Source organism: Scardinius erythrophthalmus (genome assembly GCF_964197995.2).
Source record: "Scardinius erythrophthalmus genome assembly, chromosome: 7".
Lineage (NCBI taxonomy): Eukaryota > Metazoa > Chordata > Actinopteri > Cypriniformes > Leuciscidae > Scardinius > Scardinius erythrophthalmus.
In genome coordinates, this window is record NC_138227.1 from 38,516,998 (window position 1) to 38,525,687 (window position 8,690).

An 8,690-nucleotide genomic window follows, 5' to 3' on the forward strand; every position below is an offset into this window, starting at 1 on the left:
ATGCACAATGATAGATCGTTTGTGCAATGCAACAACATATGTTATCTCTTTAATGAACATGGGAATGAATTAGTTGTAGTGTGCAATGCAATACAATCCAAGAAGTGCATAGCCTATATGTTAATGTTCAGTGGACAACGTTAGATCGTTTGTGCAATGCACAAACCACAATTGCATTGCACAAACGATCTATCGTTCTGCATCATTGAAGAAAAAACATATGCACTTCTATCCCTGCATTGCACACCAGAACTAACTCCTTCCCATGTTCATTAAAGATATAATATTTTGCATTGCATTGCACAAAACGATCGTTTGTCTCAACGATCAATGTTGTGCATTGAATAATAACATATAGGTTAAATGCATGCATTGTATTGCATTGCACACCAGAACTAACTCCTTCCTATGTTCATTAAAGAGATAACACATGTTGCATTGCATTGCATTGCATTGCATTGCATTGCATTGCAGAAACGATCTAACGTTGTGCATTGAAGAATAACATTTATGCACTTTTTGCATTGCATTGCATTGCACACTGAAACTAACTCCTTCCCATGGTCGGTAAAGAGATAACATGTTGCATTGCATTGAATTGCATTTGCAGAAACGATCTAACGTTGTGCACTGAAGAATAACATTTAGGGTACGCACTTTTGGCATTGCATTGAAGTGCACACCAAATCCTCCTCCTTCAAATGTTTATTAAAGAGATAACATAGCCCATGCACTTTTTGAATTGCATTGCACATTAGAACTAACTCCTTCACATGTTCATTGAAGAGATAACATTTTGCATTGCATTGCAGAAACGATCTAATGTTGTGCACTGAATAACATATAGGTATGGAATAACATAGGTTATGCACTTTTTGCGTTGCATTGCATTGCACACCAGAACTAACTCCTTCAAATGTTAGAAAAGTTAGTTATGGTGTGCAATGCAATGCAATGCAAAAAGTGCATAGCCTATATGTTATTCTTCAATGCAAAACGTTAGATCGTTTGTGCATAACATATGTTATCTCTTTAATGAACATGGGAAGGAGTTAGTTCTGGTGTGCAATGCAATGCAATGCAATGCAAAAAGTGCATAGCCTATATGTTATTCTTCAGTGCACAGCGTTAGATCGTTTGTGCAATGCAATGCAAAATGTTATCTCTTCAATAAACATTTGTAGGAGTTATTTCTGGTGTGCAATGCAATGCAATGCAAAAAGTACATAAATGTTATTCTTCAGTGCACAGCGTTTGATCGTTTTTGCAATGCAATGCAATGCAACATATTATCTCTTTACTGAACATGGGAAGGAGTTAGATATAGTGTGCAATGCAATGCAATGCAAAAAGTGCATGGTCTATGTTACTCTTCAATGCAGAACGTTAGATCGTTTGTGCAATGCAATGCAACAACATTGCAACTTATCTCTTTAAAGAAAATGGGAATGAGTTAGTTCGGGCTGCATTAAAAAAATTTAATGCAAGAATTGCATAGCCTATATTATTCTTCAATGCACACAACGTTAGATCGTTTGTGCAGTGCAAAATGTTATCTCTTTAATAAACATGGGAATGAATTAGATCTAGTATGCAATGCAATGCGAAAAGTGCATTATCTATATGTTTAATCTTCATTGCATTCTATCGTTGCCCAACGGAATGAGTTAATTGTGTCCATTGTAAAGCAACACTAGCTGAAGGAAGTGAAGGAAAATCATTGCACTAGCTGTTGCTTTACAATGGACACAATTAACTCATTCCGTTGGGCAACGATAGAATGCAATGAAGAATAAACATATAGATAATGCACTTTTTCGCATTGCATTGCACACCAGAACTAACTCCTTCCCATGTTCATTAAAGAGATAACATGTTGCATTGGATTGCATTGCATTGCAGAAACGATCTAACGTTGTGCACTAAAGAATAACATTTAGGGTATGCACTTTTGGCATTGCATTGCATTGCACACAAGATCTAACTCCGTCCCATGTTCATTAAAGAGATAACATTTTGCACTGCATTGCACAATCGATCTAACATTGTGCATTGAAGAGTAACATAGACCATGCACTTTTTTTGCATTGCATTGCATTGCACATCATAACTCCCATGTTCAATAAAGAGATAACATGTTGCATTGCATTGCACAATCGATCTAACGTTGTGCATTAAAGAATAACATATAGGCTATGCACGTTTTGCATTGCATTGCATTGTTGCAATGTTTATTAAAGAGATAATCGTTAGATCGTTTGTGCAATGCAATGCAACATGTTATCTCTTTACTGAACATGGGAAGGAGTAAGTAATTGCAATGCAATGCAATGCAAAAAGTGCATAACCTATATGTTATTCTTCAATGCACAACGTTAGATCGATTGTGCAATGCAATGCAAAATGTTATCTCTTTAATAAACATTTGAAGGAGTTATTTCTGGTGTGCAATGCAATGCAAAATGTTATCTCTTTAATAAACATTTGAAGGAGTTATTTCTGGTGTGCAATGCAATGCAATGCAAAAAGTGCATAAATGTTATTCTTCAGTGCACAACGGTTAGATCGTTTGTGCAATGCAATGCAATGTTGCATAACATAAGTTTAAAGAGATCTTTAATGAACATGGAAAGGAGTTAGTTCGGGTGTGCAATGCAATACAATGCATGCATTTAGCCTATATGTCATTCTTCAATGCATAAGGTTTGCTCGTTTGTGCAATGCAATGCAACATATTATCTCTTTACTGAAAATGGGAAGGAGTTAGATCTGGTGTGCAATGCAATGCAAAAAGTGCATGGTCTATGCTACTCTTCAATGCACAACGTTAGTTCGTTTGTGCAATGCAATGCAACAACATTGCAACTTATCTCTTTAAAGAAAATGGGAATGAGTTAGTTCTGATGTGCAATGCAATGCAAGAATTGCATAGCCTATATTATTCTTCATTGCACAACGTTAGATCGATTGTGCAATGCAATGCAAAATGTTATCTCTTTAATAAACATTTGAAGGAGTTAGTTCTGGTGTGCAATGCAATGCAATGCAAGAAGTGCATAGAGTGTTACTCTTCTATGCACAACGTTAGATCGTTTGTGCAAAGCAATGCAATGTTGTATAACATAAGTTTGCTCGTTTGTGCAATGCAATGCAATGCAACATATTATCTCTTTACTAAACGTGGGAAGGAGTTAGATCTGATGTGCAATGCAATGCAAAAAGTGCATGGTCTATGCTACTCTTCAATGCACAGCGTTAAATCTTTTGTGCAATGCAATGCAATGCGACTTGTTATACTTTTAATGAACATGGGAAGGAGTTAGTTCTGGTGTGCAATGCAATGGCAATGCAAAAAGTGCATAAATGTTATTCTTCAGTGCACAACGTTAGATCGTTTGTGCAATGCAATGCAACTTGTCATTCCTTTAATGAACATGGGAAGGAGTTAGATCTGGTGTGCAATGCAATGCAAAAAGTGCATAGACATTTACTCTTCAATGCACAACGTTAGATCGTTTGTGCAATGCAATGCAAAATGTTATCTCTTTTAATAAACATTAAAGCACAAAAACTTTCTGCATTGCATTGCACAAACGATCTAACGTTGTGCACTGAATTATAACATTTAGGGTTTGCACTTTTTGCACTGCATTGCATTGCACAACAGATCTAACTCCTTCCCATGTTCAGTAAAGAGATAACATGTTGCATTACATTGCACAATCGATCTAACGTTGTGCATTGAAGAGTAACATATAGGCTATGCACTTTTTGCATTGCATTGCATTGCATTGCATTGCACACCAGAACTAAATCCTTCACATGCTCATTAAAGAGAAAACATGTTTCATTGCATTGCACAACAGAACCAACTCCTTCCCACGTTCATTAAAGAGATAACATGTTGCATTGCATTGCACAAACGATCTAACGTTGTGCATTGAAGAATAGCATATAGGCTCTGCACTTTTTGAATTGTATTGCATTGCACACCATAACTAACTCAACCCGATGTTCATTAAATAGATAACGTGTGTTGTCGCATTCAACGATCTAACGTTGTGCATTGAAGAATAATGTATAGGCTATGCACTTGTGCACTTAAATACCAGTTCAAAAAAGGTGGTCTGTTATAGACAGACAGACAGACAGACAGACAGATAGACAGACAGACAGAAAGATATGGTCAGAAAGATAGATAGACAGATAGACAGATAGACAGATAGATAGATAGATAGATAGATAGATAGATAGATAGATAGATAGATAGATAGATAGATAGATAGATAGATAGATAGATAGATAGATAGATAGATAGATAGATTAGTACATCTTAAATATAGAGCTCATGACAAATAAGAGTTCCAGATGGACAAATTTAATGTGGAATAACAATATCTTAAAAGAAACGAGAGAGTGTCAAACTTTGAAGTAGGATTAAAGTTTTAATTAGTTGTAAAGCTTGAAGTGTAAAGCTTGTTCTCATACACAGATATGGCCTATTTAGGAAGGAAATTCGTGCATTTATTTGTCATTTAAACATGCAAACAGGGAAAGAGAGTAGATAACACTTATTATCCTGTCGCCCCCTCTAGTGGACAGCATTGAGTATTACGGCCTTCATTGCTCAGAGAACGCAAGTCAATGGATTTTTTGGGAAAGTAAGTCTGACCAGTGAGAAAAGATATAAGCGAGTCAGACCAGTTTGAGCTGAGTTTGGTGAAGCATTAAAGGCGGAGTAAATTTCTCATAATAATATTACATAATGTTTAAATATATGCTTGCTTTCTCAAGCCAAAATAATAAAGAAAACTCAGAGAACCATCGACAAATTCAGTATAAAATAAAAGTGTACAAAAAACCCATTGCGGTACTTGTACTTTTTGTATTTGTAGTTTTTTGTAATTGTACTTTTTCGTTCACTCATTATTCTATTTCGGAATGAAAGATGAAATTTAAAAAATGGTGCAGCTTGGTTTTTTGTTTAAAAGAAAAAAAAGCAGAAATGGCTGTATTTTGTTTTCCAAATGTATTGCTGTCATCAAATAATAGGCTGCGTTCCAAACCGCATACTCAATGAGTAGGTACTCAATTTCAATGAGTACTTAACGAGCGCTAAAAGAGTAGGTACTTTATAGCCAAATCTCGTTGAGTATGAATGCGAACCGGACATCTGCCATGTGGACGTTATCATGTGACCTACGACGCGTTATCACACGCGCAACAACTTAAAAGATTTGAACGACACATTTAATTCATCTGTCTGTAAATATCTTGATATTGATTAAACTTGCTCATTTTGTGGTCTTTTTGAAGAAACTGCTGCCCATTTATTTTGTGAATACATTTAGGGTTGATTTAAGTTATTTTATTTAACCTTACTAATGTGAACTACCGTTTTATCCTTAACGATGTTATTTATTTTTATTACGAAATCCCAAAATTGTCATCTCTTGAATATGTTGTTAATTTTTTATATCCAAATATTTTCATCCACAAGCAAAAGTGGCTAACTGCTTTATTTTTTCCTCTTTTTCTTGTTGAATTTAACTGTCGTTTCATCTCTCAGGCCTATAAATAACAAAAAAATGCTTTTTTTAAATGTATTAATGAATTATTTAAGAAAATATATATTAAGATATTCAACCTTGTAGGTTCTTTTTTCCTATGTAAAAAATCTCATATTATGTATGCAAACCAATTATATATATATATATATATATATTGGGTTTGCATACATAATGAGATTTTTTACAGATCTCATAACATCAGTAACTCGACAGCCCTACCTAGAACGGGTTTCCTCAGCGTTTGTAATGTCTGCACACAGGGCAGCTGTGCGAAGATTCGCCTTTGGAGGAAAACTGTTGATTTTATACTCGAAAATTTTAAGTATCATTAATATTAAAAATGAATATTACCTCAGAATGAATTGCATTTCTATCCCACCCCAAAACATACAATAATAACAACGATAAATGCTGATCAATACTTAATTATATGACTTTTTACTGAAAATTATATAATTCAATAAAACAAATTGTAATGTATGTCATATGACATAGCTATGCATGATTGAATACACTCTAGATGTGTATATAATGAACATATCTACATCTTCTTTCAAACAATTAAATCAAACATTAATTAAATAATTATATTTTATTTACTGACAACAATGAGAAATATTAATAAATTAGTAAAAGAATGAATGAAAGTCACCATCACACAATAAACAAATGCATAAGTCAACACATGAAACAAGCTTTATTCAAACTACAATCATGTATGTATGTAGACTACAGGCACTGAACCCCACATCCTTCTGCCATCTCAACACAGCGGTTCCCATTCTGCGGCTTTATTCTGATGAATCAGCTGACCGCCAGAGGTGAGCCGTTCCCTTGTAGCGGAGGTTGTTGCGTGATTGCGTGTTGTGCTTCACAATCTGAGGCAAGTGGAGTGATGGAGGGACCATCTCCAGGATTCAGCTCTATGCTCCTCATCCTCAGTGCTCACACCAGCCCGCTGACATTTCAGATCCTACAAAATGCACAAACATAACACAAAAGCAGTAATTTTAACCACACAATGTCATTTGATTTCAGTATTATTTAGAAGACAAAAACGCTTTTTTTCCACAAATGCCGCCATCATCTTCCCTTGCAGGTCCTGCTCCACCACAAAAGCTGTGCGGCAAATGCACAGAAATCAAGAATCAGAAAAGTGCTGTAATAGCTCTGTTTGAAATTACAATAATTAAAATAAACTACAACTTAAGATTTAAATAGTTGTTATTCATTTCTGTAGTATATGCACTCAAAGCCTTCATGAGCAACTCTCCACCAGATAAACACACTGTTCATCTGACCCTGTAACATCCAGACAAGATCCACGTTACCTCTGTGATTTATGAACTCAACAACATTTACATGTTGAGGTTGTTTTAACTTTTTATCCAACATAAATGTTCCTCAATTTATCAACAGTAATGGACAAATAAAATAGATAACTTATGTTTAACGTTAGTTACTTTATAGATTTGTTCTACATAATAGCACACATTTCACTCAGATGTTTTTTTTTGTTTTTTTTTTATCCTTTATTTTACCAGGTGATGTCCCATTGAGATAGTCAAATCTCTTTTACAAGGGAGCCCTGGAATAGATGTCTATTTCATGTTGTGATATTTCAAGATTTTCCTGTCAGATGTAAATAGACATTTAAAATAAGTGTCTTTGATGTATGGTTTGTTTATGTAAATCCACTTTAGAGACGTAACTTACGTGTCTTTACTCCCTTAGCTCCCCTGTTAGCTAACGTTGTATATAATAAAACGTGTTTTTACAGCAAAATCACAACTATACTACACTGTGTAACGTCTTTACACCTTCAACAATTCAACAGTTTACTCTACAGTAGTTCAACACATGCAATTTTAACAAAAGGAACTGTGTTTACTCACATTTGAAAGCACCCGCGTCGCCGATCTCTGCGCTGTTTGATAATGACGTATCCTCTCGCGTGGCCTCCTGGGATAGAAGAGTATCCATCGGATGATCACTCAAAAATCTGGCCGGAAGAAGTAAGCCATCCGGGAACTTCTCGCCTACTCTTTTATGAATACTGATGTTTCGGACGTACTGCTTCCTTCACGTACTGTTTTCGCCTACTATATAGTAGGAAAGTAGGCATATTGGAACGCACTTAAGTCCGAATCTCGCGATAATTCGTACGTCACCCAGGTTATTCTCGCCTACTCTTTTGGATTCGTACATACTTTTTCGCTCGCCTACTCTTTTTCCCATACTAAATAGTAGGGAAGTATGCGGTTTGGAACGCAGCACTAGTATAAGAAAATTGGACGACATTTCCGATCGTTTTTTAATTTGTAATATTTATTTGTACATGGTCCGTGTACTTTTTGATCATTTCATTTCCTGTTTGGAATGGAATAACGAGAAATGAAAACAAGCTCGTTTATTCGTTTTTTAGTTTAGTTTAAAAAACGAAAAATGAGATTTTGGCTCTATTTTTCATTTTTCGTTAGTGGTTTACAAATCGGTTTATGGGCTCGATATTTCATTTGCACACATGGGCGGCGCTGAAACGCCCCTTTCATCTGATTGGTCAAACCGCTCCGCCTTCAGTAAGCTACGAGCTTTTCTTTCTGTACAGGCAGTCAGTCAGTACTACAGTCAGTACGAGTGCGGCACGGACAAATCATACACTATAATAAAATAATGTCTGAAACCACCACTCACTGTTAAATATACTCACAATATTAAGCAGAATATGTTGCTGCTCACGTAATTCGTGCTGCTGCGACTTGCAAGCGACCCCAATAATAGCCACAGTAGGCTATAGGCTATGACAGATTATTTTAGCATGATATATTTCCAATTGATAAATACAGTGCAAATAGTCCCGTCACTTTGGATAAAAGGGAAGTGGAAATTAAAAAATCAAATAATAGGCATGATGTCTGTAACATGTCCGTAGATGACCATAACTGTTACATTAGAGTTAGTTATAACACAGTTACAGTAATAAAAAATATGTCTAAACTTCCCATAAAACATGAAAACGCAACAACCCAATGGGAATATAGCCTACTGCTGTGTAAAACATCTGTTCAGAATCTGTAATCACACCATTCCAATACGAATATAGCAGCGGGAGGCGTCTGG